We start from the raw sequence: 22,032 nt of genomic DNA on the forward strand, positions 1-22,032 counted from the left end.
GTTTTTACAACAACATTTATAGTCTCATTGCAGTCCCAATGTATTTAATTAGGAATTATAACTTTGTTCGACATTACCAGTAGTCATCACAGTAACATGGATCATATGTAAAGTCTGCTATCTGACACGTCAATTTTTCACCTAACAAGCTTAGAAATGATTTTGCAACAATGTTTTAGTCTTCACACAGCCCCAAGGTTTTTAATTATTTTGAGTGCATAACAGGAGGGGTGCTCATCATCCACTGGGATGGCTGAGTGACTTCTGCTCATGGAGCACATTATCAGTACATTGTTGTTTGAAACTTGCTAACTAACTGGTGAATTTAATATTTACCATCTGAACATAAAACCTGACAAATAACGAGCCAACTTTGTAGACTCTATGCCAAATGCAAATGCATGAGATTGATTTATTAAGGATACAAATCGATTTCAACATGATACAATGCTATCAGAGAATTCAAGTAGTTAAATCTCACTACTTTGACATATGCAATTTGACTAATGCTCATTATGCAAATTATTACTAAGTACTGAAAACGGCTGCTCAGCCCTAACTAATGCCCATCACTCCACATTTATGGCATGGTATGTTGAGGGTATCTTAGAAACGGTGTGGAGATCTGACCAGGTTAGGCTCGAGCTAAGTGTGACCCTCAAGTAGGTAGGTGTTTAAACAGAACTATTGCCCATAAGAAACTAAGTGAAAATAAACAGAGCAGTCTCTAAAGCTGATGAGGGCACACACTGTTGGGAAATATATTGTTATTGTTCACGTAAGTTAATAATGTGAGTCACGAGCTCAACATGTCTGAAGGGAAAAGTTGCAAGAAGCTTTCACAAGTAGGTTAATTGGGACACGCATTATTCTTTTTGTAGCATATTTGTTATCTCTCCTCCAAAAATGAACTTAAAAAGTCACGATAAAAATTAAGCTAACCATAATAAACAAGTACAATGAGGACAGTTAAGAGAACATAAATGTACTTTTATATAATGAATGATTGTTACAAAAAAGAATTTACGGATGAAAGGTTAGGGGAAGAGTATCAATAGCTGAAATAGTTCCAATAACTGTCACCTTAATATCATGTTGACCCCCCAAAACATAAAAAAAAAAATTGCCAGTACATAAATAAAAAAATACCAGTAAATATTTATTTTAGCATCAATACATGTTCAAAAATGAATTAATAGCTGACAACCAAAAAGTAAAAAAAAAACATCTACTGGTACATTTCCTATTTTAATACAAAACATCTTGCACAAATAATAAACATTTTTATTTTTAAAAAAACATAATGTTTACATTTGCCACTTTATGCAAGTGGCTTAAGAGTACAAATGTACTCCAATTACAATTACATATGCACAGCTATTGGTGCATTACATGACATAAAAACAATCAATTGTAAACTTCTTAGACACTCAAGTGTACATCTTTCCAAATATCACTTCATAGCTTCATGCATTAAATTGATGTGCATTTGGTACCTGCATTTGCAACAACTAGTGTAAGGCTCCCCAATATCCAAGAATTTGCATAGAATCCAATTTAAAAAACCAAGTTTCATTCAAAGCAGGGAAGAAAATTGAACAATTCGAAGCAATGGAGGACTGCATATTTAATATGACATGACCGACTGTTTCCCACAAAAATTCAAATTTGAAAATAGCTACCTACCACAATCGAATGCATTGCACATTCGAATTATATTACAAGACATAATTTTCCGTGTCACTTTCACTACAATCCAATTCATTGCATATTCCTGAGCTCTGCAAATGCCCTCTGCACATTCCTTACTTGAGGGCGCACATTCAGGTTGGTACACAGAAAGTAACTAAATTCCCTACTGTTAACTAAATGCTATAAATCTTTCAATTCAAATTATATTGTTTTCAATAAACCAACATTTCTTTCAATATAGTCACTATAAATAATATAAACTAACATTTCTTTCAATATAGTCACTGTAAATAATATTAACAACCATATTGGATGTCCAATGATGGTTTACCTCCTTCGTAGCTGCATTATGCTTTGTTTATTGATGATTTCTTTGTATGCGGTTTACAATTTCATTTCAATGCTCTCTTACAGTTTAATAATGCCAAAATCCTCACATAGAATGTTTTATAACACCAAAATCATCACAGAGAATGGCAAAACAACTGAATATCTTTTCGTTTTCTTCGAAACCCCTTCATTATTTATCATTTCCTTTTATGGGTGCGCTATTAAATAGTGTCTCTCTATTTATAATGCCAAAATCATTACAGTGAATGCGAAAAAAATTGATTATTGTTCATAATTGTTCGAAACCCCTTCATTATTTATCATTACAACAATGTGTATGCTTGATACTATTACTTACAGTGACCACACACACACACACACACACACACACACACACACACACACACACACACACACACACACACCAGGCCAGACAACTTTTATTGCAGAGTTTAAAATGGGTGGTCAAAAAATATGTTGAACACCCATAACATCCTTCCCACGGACACGTTATGGGCCCATGTTGCACAAACTCCCGCTATCTTTTTTGCCCTCAAAACATAGGGAAATGAAGATTTTTTGTGGCATTTTCATTGTTTGTTCTGCCTTCAATTTGTTAATATACTCACTATAAATAATATTATCAGGCATATCATGTAGTAATTCCATTAAATTTCATATGAGAAATATAACAACATCATTCAACCATTTACTCATTTGAGAAATGAATCTACATCTTTATACTATATCAACAATAACCACTTTTTAATCACATCACAGTTACATCTTCCACTCATGCATCTCGTGCTTGTAGTTTTTTTCCTTGTTATATAAGGTTTCAAGTTCTGTACCTATGTCTGTGTGTGTCTACACACACACACACACACACACACACACACACACACACACACACACACACACACACACACACACATCACAGTTACATATTGAACTCCTGCATGGCTTTTTTGAATTATCTGGCTATATGGTTATTGTCTATATTTTCATGCATACAGAAATAGAGACACAATACCATTTTTTTTTTGTTTCCCTTGATGTTCAATGATGAGTTACATAAATAGATTTGTTTTTCATCATTTATCTCAATGGCATTGAGGGTTTCATTTCAATGATCTGTCTCTCTCTATATATATTTATACAGTAACATTTTGTTTTTTGTTGAAAGATGTTCAATGATGAGTTACAAAAATAGATTTGTTTTCCATCATTTATCTCAATGACATTGAGGGTTTCATTTCAATGATCCGTCTATATATATTTATATGGTAGCATTTTTTTTTTGTTGAAAGATGTTCAATGATGAGTTACAGAAATAGATTTGTTTTTCATCATTTATCTCAATGGCATTGAGGGTTTCATTTCAATGATCTGTCTCTCTCTCTCTATATATTTATATGGTAGCATGTTTTTTGTTGTTAAAAGATGTTCAATGATGAGTTACAGAAATAGATTTGTTTCCCATCATTTATCTCAATGGCATTGATGGTTTCATTTCAACGATCTGTCTCTCTCTATATATTTATACAGTAGCATTTTTTTTTTGTTGAAAGATGTTCAATGATGAGTTACAGAAATAGATTTGTTTTCCATCATTTATCTCAATGGCATTGAGGGTTTCATTTCAATGATCCGTCTCTCTATATATATTTATACGGTAGCATTTTTTTTGTTGTTGAAAGATGTTCAGTGATGAGTTACAGAAATAGATTTGTTTTTCATCATTTATCTCGATGGCATTGATGGTTTCATTTCAATGATCTGTCTCTCTAACCGGTAGCAATTTTTTTGTTGTTGAAGATGTTCAATGATAAGTTACATAAATAGATTTGTTTTTCATCATTTATCTCAATGGCATTGAGGGTTTCATTTCAATGACTTGTCTCTCTCTATATATTTATACGGTAGCATTTTTTTTGTTGTTGAAAGATGTTCAATGATGAGTTACAGAAATAGATTTGTTTCCCATCATTTATCTCACTGGCATTGAGGGTTTCATTTCAATGATCTGTCTCTCTATATATATTTATACGGTAGCTTTTTTTTTTGTTGAAAGATGTTCAATGATGAGTTACAAAAATAGATTTGTTTTCCATCATTTATCTCAATGGCATTGAGGGTTTCATTTCAATGATCTGTCTCTCTATATATATTTATATGGTAGCATTTTTTTTGTTGTTGAAAGATGTTCAGTGATGAGTTACAGAAATAGATTTGTTTTATATCATTTATTTCAACGGCATTGATGGTTTCATTTCAATGATCTGTCTCTCTAACCGGTAGCATTTTTTGTTGTTGTTGAAGATGTTCAATGATGAGTTACAGAAATAGATTTGTTTTTCATCATTTATCTCAATGGCATTGAGGGTTTCGTTTCAATGATCTCTGTCTGTATATATATTTATACGCTAGCATTTTTTGTTGTTGTTGAAAGATGTTCAATGATGTAATTGTTCTCTATCTAGTAGAATATCAACAATATCCAATTCTCAATCACATCATAGTTCACTGTCTCATGCTTCTAGTTTCTCTCCTTGTTATATAATGTTTCAAGTTTTGTACCTATGTCTGTGTGTCTACACACACACACACACACACACACACACAATTACATGCTTATAACTCCTGCATGGCTCTTTTGAGTTCTCTGGCTATATGGTTAATGTTATATAATGTTTCAAGTTTTGTACCTATGTGTGTGTGTGTGTGTGTGTGTGTGTACATCACAGTTACATACTTACAACTCCTGCATGGCTTTTTTGAGTTATCCGGCTATATGGTTATTGTCTATATTATCATGCATACACAAATAGAGACACAATACCATTTTATTTTGTTGAAAGATTTTCAATGATGAGTTACAAAAATAGATTTGTTTTTTATCATTTTTCTCAATGGCATTGATGGTTTCATTTCAATGATCTGTCTCTCTATACGGTAGCATTTTTTGTTGTTGTTGAAGATGTTCAATGATGAGTTACACTAATATATTTGTTTTTCATCATTTATCTCAATGGCATTGAGGGTTTCATGGAAATGATCTATTGCAGGTTCACTGAACATAATGGCACGAGGTAGAAAGGGAAACAGGTCTGTTAGACGTCAAACAGTTAGAGTCACTCGTGGGGTGCACTTCCCTGCTGAAGATAATTTTGTCCAGAATGAAGACCCACTGACTCCTGCTGTAGATGACCACTCACCTAACAATGCAACTGATGTGGATACTGCTGCTGTACATGACCATTCTACTGCAGATTCTAATCATATTCCACAAACACCACAAGTACAGGTGGCCTCAAAGGATCGTAAACCAAGATGGAGCATATCTGACATGAAAGAGGCAATTTCATGCATCGAAGATAGGCACATGTATCTTAGAGGCACATCAATCAAATATGGTATCCCCATTGCTTCTTTGAGGGCATGGCTTATGGGAACCACAACTACAACTGTGAGGGGTCCATGCACCATTTTATCAACAGAGGAGGAGGATGTAGTTGTTCAATGGTGCAAAGACATGGTTGAAATTGGTCACGGTCTCCAAATCAGTCAACTTCAATCAACTATTGCACAAATTACTGAGAATAGGCCCAATCCATTCAAAAATGGGATGCCAGGGAGGTCATGGTGGGCAGGTTTTAGACGAAGGCACCCTGATCTGACGATGAGAACAACAGAAGGAGTGGACTTTGATAGGGCTATTATGCTTCGACCTTTTATTGTTGCCTCTTTCTATGACAACTTGGAGTTAATGTACAACCTCAAGCACTATGGTAGGAATCATATTTGGAATTGTGATGAGACTGGTGCTCAAGCTGGGAGGAATTGTGGAATGAGAGTGATAGCCAAATTGGGGCAGAGGTGTGTACCGCACCTAATTTCGAAGAGTAGAGAGTGGATCACTGTTTTGGCATGTGTTAGTGCATGCGGTTTCAGCATTCCTGGATTTTATTTGTTCAAGTCTAAGAGGCATATCCGAAACTACATAGCAAACTGCGAGCCAGAAGCATGCATGGCAGTCCAAGAACATGCATGGATGATGAAGGAGCTATTCTTAAATTGGTTGGAACATTTTGCACGTTCAGTCCCTGGTGGAGTTTCACCCTCACATAGGGCCCTACTGATCTTCGACGGTCATGGCAGCCATGTAGCCTTCAAGACAATTGAAGAAGCAAGGCGGATAGGTATTGATTCGGTGACCCTTCCGGCTCATACAAGCCACAAACTGCAGCCGCTTGATGTCTCTGTTTTCTCACCTTTCAAAAATTATTTCAAACAACAAAGGAGTATATGGATGTCTAAGTTCCCACAAATTGAAATTGGAAGGGAAGAGTTGGCAACTCTTGCGAGCAAGGCGTTTGCCCAAGCATTAACACTGGCCAATATAATCAGTGGCTTACGTAGGACAGGGATTTGGCCACTTAACCAAAATGCATTACAAAATGACATGAGACCAAGTGAGGCATTTGAGGTTAGAATAGAACATGATGCTGCTTCAAGGGATGAAGAACTAGAGTATATGGTAGCAGAAGCGTGCTTGCGATTGGCAGGTTATAATGAGGAAGAGATTCAAGATTTTGTAGAGCTCCATAGCGGATCACAAGCAACAGTTTAGGGTATATGTTTGACACCAGAAACTGCTGAAGCAGGTCTGCCCCCACATACCAGCCAGCCAAATGAGGGTTTCAAAAATACATCAACAGGCATGTCTTTGCCAACACAAGCTGACATACCAGAGTGGACCCAACATGCAGCCAATGGTGATGATGAAACGCTTTCCATGCCTACTCCACCAGAAATTGATCCACCAGATGTCATTCATTACTTCACCAATGCAGTAAACTGGGACCAGCAAGATGTTGCTGATGGTGAAGAGGAAGTTCACATAAGTGAAGACGAACTTGAGTTTGTGCCATGCACACAAGAGGATGGGCAACAACAACCAAGGCAAATCAACCAATTCTTAAGACTTCCAGTGCAGAGAATGAACCAATCTTCACGTGGAGGTAAGAAAGGGGTTCTACGTCTTAGTAGCCAGTCACATATCTTGACATCTGATGAGTACATTCAAACGGAAAAAGATAAAGAGGCTGAAAGGAAAAGAGAAGAGGAATTGGCAGAGCGAAAGAAAGAGCAGATGAGACAGAGGAAGGCACAACGTGAAGCATAAGTGATAGAAAAGGAGGCTATGAGGGTGGAAAAACAGGCCAAAAAATTGCAGGATTCCCAAGACAAGTTCATTCGAAGACAAGACAAGGCAAAGAAAGATGCAGAAGCAAAGCTTGAGAAGGAGAGGATGAAAGCTGAAAAGGTAGCGAAGCGTGCGAAGAGGACAAAAGATGTTGCCACAGTCGCAGAACCTCTACCCATTCGACAACCAATTCTCATGGAAATGATGAACCTCTTGTCCCCAGCCTTTGCAACTATTAATACTATGCAGGTGGGGACTGCACTTGGACCCTCAGACACCGTGCAACTTACTTCAGGTGTAAACCAGGCATTCCTTGCTCAAATAGCAAGTTGCTTACAAACCCCTCACAGCGAAGAAAACAATTTTGGTGGGCCAGACCCTAGTAGGCCACAATCCGTTGGGGTTGGATTTGTCACACCTCCTCCATTTAATACCCAAATGGAGAATTGATATAACCGTGATGTGATTAATACCCAAATGGAGAGCAGATTTTGAGTTTCGATATAACTGTGATGTGATTATAGAATGACATACTGCCATATTTTGTAATGTCTTTAGAACTCCCTTGTTTTCAGATATATCAGATGGATATTCCAATGAATTGATGGTGTTGTTGCAAATCTGATATGTTTGTTTTCTGTGATGTGATATTTCTGATATATCAGTTGAATTGATCTCGTATATTTCTCACTATCAAAAAAGGTCACATAAGTGTTCAAATTACTCACTATCAAAAAGGCCATATCAATGACATTTGATTATTCACATGCCACTGATATGTCCTCTTTTGATAGTGAGAAATTTGAACACTTATAAATATTCAAGTTGCGGTCATCATATTATAAGTATTCAAATTGCAGTCATCATATATAAATTGCAGTGTGTAATATGTCTACTAGGTCATTGCCTCGAAATGATAAAAGGAAGTGTCCCATTTGTAAAAAGACACCAGACAAAGAACTATTTTCCATTGCCTTAAAAGATATCTTGTTAGCTGCCAAGTTATCATTCTTGGTAGTATCTAACAAGACATCTTTTAAGGCAATATAAGACAATTCTTCGTCTGGTTCTTTTCCTCAAATAGGGCACTTCCATTTGATCATTGAAACACAAACAATTCAAAAATTGAAACAAATTGAAACACAAACAATAGGGCACTTCCTTTTTCTATTGCAGTAAGTGAGGAATTTAAAAAAAATGAAACACAAACAATTAACAAATTGAAACATAAACAAATAAGAAATTGCATTGTCTACTAGATCATTGCCAAAGTACAGATAAAAAAAAAAGATTGAAACATATGAACTAAGTGAGGAATTTAAACAAATTGAAAAAAAATAAAATTCTGAATTTGAAACATAAACAAATCAGAAATTACATTTTCTACTAGATCATTGCGAAAGTACTATTCCAACAAATAGGAGATTGAAACATATGAACTAAGTGAGAAATTAAAACAAATTGAAACACAAACAATTCAGAAATTGAAACATAAACAATTCACAAATTGCATTGTCTATTAGATCATTGCCAAAGTAAAGTCATATGGACTTTACCTGAGAGGCATGCTTGTTGTCTTTGACATAGTGAGTCTTAGATCATTGCCTGCCATAACAATCACAACAAAATGCAAAACAAACTAAGGTGTGTTAAGAAACACATTTAATAAGAAATGCATAACTACCTAAGATATCTACACAAATTAATATGAAATGTAAGCATTAAAGGCATAATCTCCAAAGAATTGAAGTGGGTTAATAAACACATTTACATTGATATGATGATCTTCCACAAGTACGGTTCTTCCCTCGATGCTCTAGCACGCCTGCAAAAAACAACAATATTCTAGGGTAGCATAACGTTGTAACAACAAATCATCCATACATTATTGAATGTATAAGTACATACATATACATATCCAGCTACATACATATGCACATGTACATAGAATTGCACATATACATACATATGCATATGCATATGTATAACATACATACATACATATGCATATGTATAACATACATACATATTGCAAAGAAATAGTTACCTAAGGAATTTGCAAAGGGAATTTGCAGAACTCAGAAATATGCAATGAATTGGATTGTAATCAAAGTGACATGGAAAATTTTATCTTATAATATAATTCGAATGTGCAATGCATTCAATTGTGGTAGCTACCAATTTTCAAATTTGAATTTTTGTGGGAAACATTCGTTCATGTCATATTGAATATGCAGACCTCCATTGCTTTGAATTGTTCTGTTTTATTCTACACACACACACACACACACATGTATATGTGTGTGTATGTGTGTATGGACAATAACCATACATGTATGTGTGTGTGTGTGTGGATGACAAACATATAGGCACACTAAGCTGTAAGAGAGCATTGAAATGAAACTGTAAACCGCATACAAAGAAATCATCAATATACAAAGCATAATGCAGCTACGAAGGAGCATAAACCATCATTGGACATCCACCATGGCTATTAATATTATTTACAATGACTATATTGAAATAAATGCTAGTTTACTGAAAATAGTATAATTTAAATTGAAAGATTTATAACATTTAACATTGACTGTAGAAGGAATTTACTTATTCAATGTGTACCAATCTGAATGACCACCCTTGAATAAGGAAACTGTTGTTGATTACAGCAAGTTCTGTGGCTATATGGTTATTGTCCATATACATATAAAATTATATATAGACAATAACCATATAGCCAGAGAACTCACATCAACCATCGTTATAGAATATATTATGCTATTGTGTGTTTCTTCATGTATACATATACATGTATATATACATATACATATACATGTATATGTACATACATGTACACATGTATATATATACATATACATATATATGTATACGTGTGTATATATATGTATGAGTTACATATATATGGACAATAACCATTTAGGCAGAGAACTTGAAAGTGTATATAACAAGGAGACAAACTAAAAGCATGAGATGCAGGAACAAAATATGTAACTGTGATGTGATTGAAAACTGGATATTGCTGATGTTCTATTAGATAGTGAACAATTCCATCATTGAACATGATTTTCAAAAAATAAATGGTACCGTATAAATATATAAAGAGAGACAGATCATTGAAATAAAACCCTCAATGCCATTGAGAGAAATGATGAAAAACAAATCTATTTCTGCAACTCATCATTGAACATCTTTCAACAAAATAAAATGGTATTGTGTCTCTATTTGTGTATGCATGATAATATAGACAATAACCATATAGCCGGAGAACTCAAAAAAGCCATGTAGGAGTTGTAAGTATGTAACTGTGACACACACACACACACACACACACACACACACACACACACACACACACACACACAGGTACAAAACTTGAAACATTATATAACATTAACTATATAGCCAGAGAACTCAAAAGAGCCATGTAGGAGTTATAAGTATGTAACTATGCTGTGTGCGCGCGCATGTGTGTATATATATGTATATATATATATATGTATATATATATATGTATATATGTATATATGTATGTATATGTATATACATATATATATATATATATAATATATATATATATATATATATGTATATATGTATGTATATGTATATACATATATATATATACATATATATATATATATACATATATATATATATATATACATATATATATATATATATATACATATATATATATATATATATATATATATATATATATAGACACACAGACATAGGTACAAAACTTGAAACATTATATAACAAGGAGAGAAACTAGAAGCATGAGATAGTGAACTGTGATGTGATTGAAAATTGGATATTGTTGATATTCTACTAGATAGAGAACAATTACATCATTGAACATCTTTCAACAACAAAAAAAATGCTACCGTATAAATATATATACAGACAAAGATCATTGAAATTAACCCGTCAATGCCATTGAGATAAATGATGAAAAACAAATCTATTTCCGTAACTCATCATTGAACATCTTTGAACAAAATAAAATGGTATTGTGTCTCTATTTCTGTATGCATGATAATATAGACAATAACCATATAGCTGAAAACAAAATGAGTAAATGGCTGAATGATGTTATTGTATTTCTCATATGAAATTTAATGGAAGTACTACATGGTATGCCTGATAATATTATTTACAGTGAATATATTAACAAATTGAAGGCAGAGCATGTAAAGTTATCTCAATTTTAATTAAAGAACAAGTTATGAACTATGAATGCTGTATATGGATATGAGGAATTATGTCAATGTCTAATAATTCTGATTTTTATCTGCAGGTCTGAAGGAGAGAGATCATTTTATATTTTCTATGTCTTCTCCAAATGAATTCAATTGGCATATATATCATTTAGGCAACCGGTCAATTGGTGTATTGACCGGTCATGCCTTTTAGGCATGACCAATCAATGCACCCATTGATCGGTGCCTTTACAATTATACCATTAACACAATGCTGATTATCGGTTCAAAAACCCCCGATAGCATATTGTAATATCATAATATAATGATTGATCAATTTAATGAATCGGTTCATATAAACACCGATGATTCAAAGTGCACGATGAATATAATCCAACCGGTGCATTTGTTAACCAATGTTAATGCCAAATGAAGTGGTGTATTCATTAAACCCGATAACAAATATGCTCGATATAATTAAGCCCGATAATCATATGCAATATAAATCAGACATGAAGCATGTAGATAAATAACAGAACAAGGAAGGTTAGGAAGATCTTATCTTGCATAAGCTACCATGCATTAACAGAGCAAACAATGAAAATGCCACAAAAATCTTCATTTCCCTAAGTTTTTAGGGTGAAAAGGATAGTGGGAGTTTGTGCCACGTGTACACACCCACACACACACACACATATATGTGTATATATGTAATGAAAAATAATGAAGGGGTTTCGAATAATTATGAACAATAATCAATCTTTTTTGCATTCTCTGTAATGATTTCGGTATTATAAACAGAGAGACACCATTTAACAGCACACCCATTAACCATTTAACAACACACACACACACACACACACACACACACACACACACACACACACACACACACACACACACATATATGTATATGCGTGTGTGTGTATATATGTAATGGTAAATAATAAAAGGGGTTTTGAACAATTATGAACAATAGTCCATTTATTTCCGCATTCACTGTAATGATTTTGATAGTATAAACAGAGAGACAACATTTAACAATGCAGCCATAAAAGAAAATGATAAATAATGAAGGGGTTTCGAACAATTATAAACAATAATCAATTATTTTCACATTCACTGTAATGATTTCGGCATTATAAACAGAGAGACAATGTTTAACAATGCAACCATAAAAGGAAATGATAAATAATGAAGGGGTTTCAAACAATTATGAACAATAGTCAATTATTTTCGCATGCACTGTAATGATTTCAACGTTATAAACAAAGAGACCATTTAACAACTCACCCATACAAGGAAATGATAAATAATGAAGGGGTTTCGAACAATTATGAACTATAATCAATTATTTTTGCATTCACTGTACTGATTTTTGCATTACAAATAAAGACACATCATTTAACAACGCACCCATAAAAAGAAATGATAAAAAATAAAGGGGTTTCGAACAATTATAAACAACAATCAATTATTTTCACAGTCACTGTAATGATTTCGGCATTATAAACAGAGAGACACCATTTAACAGCCCACCCATAAAAGGAAATGATAAATAATGAAGGGGTTTCGAATTATTATGAACAATAACCAATAATTTTCGCAGGCACTGTAATGATTTCAGCATTATAAACAAAGAGACACCACTTAACAACCCACCCATAAAAGGAAATGATAAATAATGAAGGGGTTTCGAACTATTATGAACAATAATCAATTTTTCTCGCATTCACTGTAATGATTTCGGCATTATCAACAGAAAGACACCATTTAACAGCCCACCCATAAAAGGAAACGATAAATAATGAAGGGATTTCGAACTATTATGAACAATAATCAATTTTTTTTTGCATTCATTGTAATGATTTCGGCATTATCAACAGAGAGACACCATTTAACAGCCCACCCATAAAAGGAAACGATAAATAATGAAGGGATTTCGAACTATTATGAACAATAATCATTTTTTTTCGCATTCACTGTAATGATTTCGGCATTATAAACAGAGAGGTAGCGTTTAACAATGCAGCCATAAAAGGAAATGATAAATAATGAAGGGGTTTCAAACAATTATAAACAATAATCAATTTTTTTCGCATTCATTGTAATGATTTCGGCATTATAAACAGAGAGACACCATTTAACAACGTACCCATAAAAGAAAATGATAAATAATGAAGGGGTTTCTAACAATTATAAACAATAATCAAACTTTTTCGCATTCACTGTAATGATTTTGACATTATAAACAGAGAGCCACCATTTAACAACGCACCCATAAAAGGAAATGATAAATAATGAAGGGGTTTCAAACTGTTATGAACAATAATCATTTTTTTTTGCATTCACTGTAATGATTTCGGCATTATAAATAGAGAGGCAGCGTTTAACAACACATCCATAAAAGGAAATGTTAAATAATGATGGGGTTTCAAACAATTACAAACAATAATCAATTTTTTTCGCATTCACTGTAATGATTTCGGCATTATAAACAGAGAGACACCATTTAACAGCGTACCCATAAAAGAAAATGATAAATAATGAAGGGGTTTCGAACAATTATAAACAATAATTAAACTTTTTCGCATTCACTGTAATGATTTCGACATTATAAACAGAGAGACACCATTTAACAGCGCACCCATAAAAGGAAATGATAAATAATGAAGAGGTTTCAAACTATTATGAACAATAATCAATTTTTTTCGCATTAACTGTAATGATTTCGGCATTATAAACAGAGAAACACCATTTAACAATGCAACCAAAAAACGAAATGAAAAATAATGAAGGGGTTTCGAAGTAAACGAAGAGATATGAATTAACAGAGCATACGAAGAAATCATCAATATACAAAGCATAATGCAGCTATCATTACCTGGGAGTCGAGGTTGCGAAGGAGGCCGCCGAAGGCCGAGGTTGCAGAGGAGGCCGAGGCTGCGAAGGAGGGAGGAGGCCACCGACGGAGGTTGCAGAGGAGGCTGAGGCTGCGGAGGAGGGAGGAGGTTGCCGACGAAAACAACACCTTGCGATAGCCAAATGTTAGGGAAAAAGCTTATTTCCCTAAGTTTTTAGGGCAAAAAAGATATCGGGAGTTCGTGCCACGTGGGGCCACCATACATCCGCGGGAAGGGGGTTATGGGTGGTCAACATGTTTTTTGACCACCCATTTTAAACTTGTTTACATTTATTATTATTTTTAATTATATGCATGTTATAATTTTTTTAGGTTAATTATTTTTTATAAAAAGGTGAAAAATATATTAGTTTTTAGGTATTTTACAAATGGATAATAGTGTTTTGGTGTGTAGGTATTGGCGCAAAAGAGGTCAAGTATCGGTCGACACTTTGAAATGACCACTTTTTGACCTTTCGACGCATAACGACCCATAGAGATCGGATCGTTACTAGCTAGAAGCCAGATCAATAGGTTTAAGAAGTTAAGTCGCATATGAAGAAAAAAAAAATCAAAATTCGATATATCGTTTAGGATCTATGGGTGCGTGAAGTTAGCTATGACGGCTACTGGTGCTCTTCCCCTAATGTATGTGAGTTCTTTTTTCTTTGGTGGTGAGAGGATATATATTATCAAACATGGTTAAGAGAACATAAATGTTATTTTATGTAATGAGTGATTTATATATAAGTTATAAAGTTTTAATTATAAAATAGTTATAGATGAGAGTGTGAATGTTATGTGAGTTCTTTTTGTTGTTGAGATGATAAATATTTTGAATTATTTAGCAACACGATGATTAGAACAAATAATTGACTTCTTTTATCTCGATGGACTCTTTGTAAGCCATTCTTCACCAATAAATGGTAGGCTACTTAACCTATTATATGTATTTAAATGTTAGATAAAATATAAGATTGTTTACTCAACCTATAGTGATTGTCTACTCAAGAATATTATCATTTAATATTTTGCATTGATGGGAGTTATAGTTTCAAGATTAAATGTTCAAGTTCAAATGTTAATCAGATATAGGGGTAAACGAATCACAACTTTTGTTAGGTAAGATATGTAAAACACATATATCAATATAGAGTAAATTATAATTCTTATTGACACATTTTCTATAATTTATTGCAACTTACTTATTGCAATTTTGTTTTTGTTAGAGTATTCAGGTATTTACTTGATTAATTAAATATTATTTGTTTAATTATTTAAGTTCCCTTTATCTCTTTTACACTTAAGCTAACTTTAGGTGCATATAATTAATTATTTTAATTAATTATTATGTGCAAACCTAGGTTTTCCCTTTTTAGGGTTTCTTGACCTATTAAAGGTTGAGTTCTTTCTTTTCATTGTATGAAGAAGGATTATTATTGACAATACATTTTGGAGATTATTGAGCTCTCATCTTTTGGAGCATATTTTTCCTGTGTATTCTTTCCTTCTGTGATTTGCTTCATTGCTTCTCCTTGTAACAGGTTTTTCAGCTTGCAGAGATTATTTGGGCTCCTGTGGTGTTGTATTTTCTCAACTCCTATATGGTATCAGAGCTTCAGATTTGCAGCTACTTGTTCTTGTTTTGAGAATTTTTGCTTTGGAAGCAGATCTGGGGTTTCAGGGTTTTTTTTATGTACCTAGGGTTTGACCTTTTTTTATGAGCACTTTGGGCCTAAACGGACCTCACCATCGTGCTCAGAAGGCCCAAAAACCCCTATGGTCATAAAAAATTTGACCTATTTTGATTCCTGAGCCTCTGGGTGAATTTTTTTTCTCAAATCCAAGCCGTACGACCCTGACACGCAGATCGAGAAAAAAATCTTGAATTTTTTTTTGGGCCTTTTTACAACATGTAGGCCGAAATTTGCTTTTAAAAAAATTAATTGAAAAAAAAAGCAAAAAAAAAGGGGTTTTGTTTCTTTTTAAGATTTTTTTTTTTTGGGGTTTGTGGGTACCGCAGGGTATCGGACTGACAGGCCTGTTAGACCCGTCAGTCCGGCCTCTGCGGCCCCCACCGACGGCCCCTTCGGCCCCCACCGGCCCTGCGTTCTCCGGCGACCTCGCGCTGCCGACCTCCGGCGACTCGACCGTCGCTTGTGACCCCCAGCTCCCCGACCGCCACCCAGCCTCCTGCCGCCCGATCGGCCCGCCGTCACCTGCTGCCCCCGGCCTCCACTCCCTGCAGTCCCCGACCTCCGCTCCCTACGACCCCCACCACCTGTGGCCCCCAGCTCCCCGGTCGCAGCCCGGCTCGGCCTCCCCGCTGCCGGCTTCCGCCACCTGACCCGGCCTCCTCCACCGCCCGACCCACTTTGCCACCCGACCCCCTGGCTCTGCTCTGCCCAGCCCACAGGGAGGCTCCGCCTTGCCACCAGGCCACCACCAGGCCGCCACCGAAGCGCCACCAGAGCGCCGCTCCCTGGCCACCTCCACCCAAACAAGCCACCAAACTCCCTTTTTTGGCTTTTTCAGGGGGGGGGTTTTGTTTTTTGGCCCTATCTTGGGCATACGGATTCATTTTTTTGAAAATGAATAGGTGTCGGAAAGATGGTTCTGAGGCCGACCTCATGGTATTGGTAATTTTTTCCAATTTTTCTGTTTGACTGTGTTTTTTTCAGTCAAAGTGAGGTCTAGTTTTTGCACTCCGGGACCCATAGAATGAGCATCCGACATCCGTTTTTTGAAAATTTTATATTTTTGGAAAGCGTGTGATGTTTTCTTTCCATCCATCTAAGTTTTATTTCCAGATTCTACTCCATGCATATTTTATTCAATTTTTTGCTTTTCAACACTCAGGTGGATATCATGGTTGTTTCAGGTCTTGGGATCTCTTCTTTGAGTAGGATGTCTCTATTTTGGTTCACGTTTCTATTTCCAGTCTTCTTATCATTGTAGCTTGTATTTATGCAAACACACTGAGATAAAGTGCCATCATGCATTATTTACTTGGAATTTTGCATATCTTGTGTCTTGTTGTACATGCACTATTGATCAAGTGCCATGAGGGGGTTGATGTTTGCCTGTTGTTTGCCATCTTCCTTTGTCCAGTGAGTGTTCCTTCCATGACATTTGCCTCATGATGATGTGTCTCAGCACCTTTGATGTTCTTGGTTCTTCGTCATGCAGTTGTTTTTGGCTGTCCTTTTCAGTGTTCCTATCCCTCTCCCACTTCCGCATTATGGGGAGGCTTGTCTTGTTGGTTCTAATGCTTCCGTGGTTCGATTGATCAGCTCTTCAGGCTTTGGTTTCTCATGCCATCTGTATCTTCGATTTCAGTTGTTTTTGCCTTATTTGCGTCCTGATTCGAGTAGTGTCATTTGAGGGCACTCATACAGATTACAATCTTCTCTACTTGGTCATGTTCTATTTCAGTGGAGGTTCTTTAGATCAGCAGTTATTCCTCGACAGAGTTTGCAGGTTCTTCATGCTTCAGTGATATTCTTTTCCATCTCTGTTTGGAGTAGAGTTTTGTTCCCATGTGGTTTTCTCTATTTCTCCAGTTCATAGAGATTTCATTGTATTTGGGTACCTGATCAGGTCTTGTTGCTGGGACCCATCTTTATTGCTTTCAGTAGCTGTTCTAGGTTTTAGCTTCTCCCTAAGTCTAGCTTAAGGGGGGGTGTTAGAGTATTCAGGTATTTACTTGATTAATTAAACATTATTTGTTTAATTATTTAAGTTCCCTTTATCTCTTTTACACTTAAGCTAACTTTAGGTGCATATAATTAATTATTTAATTAATTATTATGTGCAAACCTAGGTTTTCCCTTTTTAGGGTTTCTTGACCTATTAAAGGTTGAGTTCTTTCTTTTCATTGTATGAAGAATGATTATTATTGACAATACATTTTGGAGATTATTGAGCTCTCATCTTTTGGAGCATATTTTTCCTGTGTATTCTTTCCTTCTGTGATTTGCTTCATTGCTTCTCCTTGTAACAGGTTTTTCAGCTTGCAGAGATTATTTGGGCACCTGTGGTGTTGTATTTTCTCAACTCCTATAGTTTTAGCTAACAAAGTAATTGAAGTATTAAGCTTATTATGTTTAAGTTCTTACAAACCACATCTTTACTAAGTTTAAGTAAATTTTTCAATTCATGTTATTTTGACAAGTTTTAAATTAACTTCATCTAAATATAATTTCAGTTAAATTTCAAATAGAAGGGCAACTAATTATTACCAAGTGTCACACTTTTAAAACTTCATACCATGATGAACCCTAATTTTAAGCTTGAAAGTAATCAACATACCCTAAAAAAATTTCATATGGTAATTTATGATATTGCTTTAGTTATTGCATTGTGATATATATGAGATTCTTCCTTATCTACTTCATATTCACTTTTATAATTTAAAATGTCAATTTCTTATCTACTTATACAGTTAATTGCTCCATTTTTCCCACACACCGTTCAACTGGTAAATCTTCAAATAAGTGCAATTTATGCTCCACCCCAAGTTTCTACAATTATCCAAGTTTATACTTCCACTAGACAACAATTATTAGAAACCATATGAAATGCTAAGCTCTATAACTTGGATATTGAGAAGTGTGGCTAGACCAACAAGACTCTAGAATAGCAAAATCTCAAGAAACACAAACAAATTTGAGTAGATTGAAAAATAGATTATTGTTGACTTTGAGTTTAAAAACAATATTCTCTCCCCTATTCTCTCCATGGAAGCATGTACACTATAACTAAATATATAGCCTTAATATCTTGTATTTTATATGGTCATAGTTCGATCAAGCAAGAACACAATAAGGTTTTTCATTTCTGTCCAACAATAATGTTTAACCAATCTCCAAGTAAAATGAGTTAGTAAAAAGATGTAAATAATTAAAGCATTCAAACATTTATTGAGATAAATATACCATTAATAAATTTGAACAATTTAATAATAATATTTGGATTATAAATGTGTTGGGTTAAAAGTGATAATAAATAGTTTGCTTAATATTTTTTTATTGATAATTTGAGTATATTTTATTAATATATTTAAAGTCATACACATAAAATACTTGCAAAATTAGGGATTAACCTTGTATCAAGTCTTTGATCACAAACAATCACTCCTACAAACTGTTATCATTGTATCAAAAAATGCCTTACTGTACAACAAACTATAGGCTATAGACATTGATTTTTAAAGCTCCTAACTACCCCCATTAAATAGTATAAACACCATCAAAATATGGCTTTACTACCAACCCTACTCTATTCGAAAGCCATAAAAAAACAAGCCTTAAGTCTTTATCCAACAAGATGAACAAAAACATAAACAAATTTACAACTTTTTACATGGTCTGTTAACCCAAAAGTCTTTTGGTTCAAATTTTATTATATTTTTAACATCTTTCTTCTCCGCCTTCCTCACCATCGTCTACCCTTTTCACAAACAAAATCCTTCAGCGCCTCCCAACCCACACACACCTCCTCCGTTCAGGAAGCTCGGTCTGCACCATCATTCCACAAGATGAGTGGTCTGAATTCTGAGTCTTTCTCATCTTGCATCATGCCCTCTCCAAACTAGCGCTATATCCCCCTGCTCACTTTAGCTCTCATGAGAATGTATGTTATTCCAAATGTGTACTACTCTTGAACACAAGCCTGCACAACCCACAAAACTTTCTCCTTTGTGCCGAGCCCCAAACCCCATGCAATTAACATGGAGATAATGTCCATGTTTGTTTTGCAATGGAACTCTAATTTCATGTAATCTTATGATCGGAAGAAAATTTGAAATAGCTAAAAAAAATATTTTCATATTTTTTTAGTTTGTCTATACGTTAGTAATTGGCATTTTTGAAGGCCTTCAGGGCATTTTTAGCCCTTTAAAGATTGAAAATATCATCTACAACTCTTGGAGACCTTTCCAACGAGTTAAACGGCTTGTAATTTTGAGTCCCGTGCAGAAAATTATGCCTAGTTAAAGTTAGGACAAATTTTATATAGTTTTTTGAAAAATTACATAGTTTTAGATTTTATTATGTAATAAACAAATGTGACTGTTGGACTTTGATTCTCAAGGGATTTTTGTGACCCTTGGAATCTCATGAACTTCTAATAGACTACTTTTTGGCTTGCTTCAATTCTATGGTTTCTGGTTCTTGTAAACAAAATTTACAATACCGCAGGTTCTCACTCAGGCGTTGTCATCCGAATCCATAATTCAGATCATCTTCACCGAGCAACATGTCCAAAATCTAAAGAAAGACAGAGTCATAAAATTTAAACATCCCCAAAAGCCTCTTCTATGATACTTTGCCAAAAAAGGCAAGTTGCTGTTTTATCGAATGAAATAAAAAGTTGGCCTCCATTCTATCTCTTTCCCTACACTCCTAACACGAACTTCTGTCATTTTCTCTACAACCCAGCCTAGAGAATAAAGCCACCACACACACTTGTAATTTAATAACAATAAAGACACCCTTGTCAAATCATCATTAAAGCTTCCTCCTTCGGTGATGTATGACTCACATGGCATCCAACTCAATGCCTTGTTAATCTTCGCACACCGCTTCACTGCTCATCTCCTGCAATGATATAGCCACCTTGGAAAGTACATCAGCTATATCATTACCTTCCCTCAACACATGATTGACTCGAAATGATTGGAAGGTTTCTAATTCAATATTAATAATTTTAATAAACTTGCTGATTTTTTAGGAAATAGCCTCTCCTTTAATAATAGAATTAACTATTATTTGCGAGGCGTCTTCCAAATGCAAACGAGGTATTGGCAAATGTTGGGCCATCCTCACACCCCACAATGCCACCCATGCCTATGCTTCATTGTTCATGCCATCCACTAATCTTCTTGCCTTGGTGTGGAATCCAACACCAGTTACTGCCCCTCAACGCCCCATCGAAATTCACTTTAATCTAACCTTCCTCAAGTCTTTGTCATTCAATTCCTACCTCTTTTTCACCTCTCACCACCTTATTTTTTGGATCAACCCAAGAAAGCCCATTAACGAGCCAATTTTCTTAAGAATTTATAGTAATATAATAGTTGAGTGAAATATCAAGAGACAAAATAAAAAAAATGTTATTCAAATAACAAAATTAGATAAAATGTTGATCCCTGATAAGGGGTGGGCTATTGAATATTCATTTGAGGTCTTAAGGGGAGCCATCTTCAATGATAAATTTATGGATGTGATTGATTCTTTGACAAATTGGTTCAGTTTCAAACCTCCTTGAATTGTGTGGCTACTTGGATCTAGCTGTTGTTCAAGTGGATGGCTTTACTGGGCCTTTCCCCCTTATGACCCTGTAACTGGTTCCTTTGTATTTGGTATTTGGTATTTGGTGCCTCTTAGGTGGTCCACGATAAGCTTTGTTCTTGGGTGCTCTTCTTCATGTTTGTTGTTGACCTGTAGTAGGTTTGTGGTCAGTTGTCTCTTCTTTGGTCCATTTTTGGACTAACTTTTTGTTATAGGTTCCTATTGTCACTTTTATTTTTTTATCTTAATGAGCAAATTTTTTGTGAAAGGTTTTAGGGCTCCTTCAAAATCTATTTTTTCTTTTTAATAAAAAACAATAATAGATAAAAATAGATCAATATAACTTATTTTAGCCTATTTATTTCTAAGTTGAAGTGAGTCACC

Source organism: Cryptomeria japonica, chromosome 4, assembly GCF_030272615.1.
Source record: "Cryptomeria japonica chromosome 4, Sugi_1.0, whole genome shotgun sequence".
Lineage (NCBI taxonomy): Eukaryota > Viridiplantae > Streptophyta > Pinopsida > Cupressales > Cupressaceae > Cryptomeria > Cryptomeria japonica.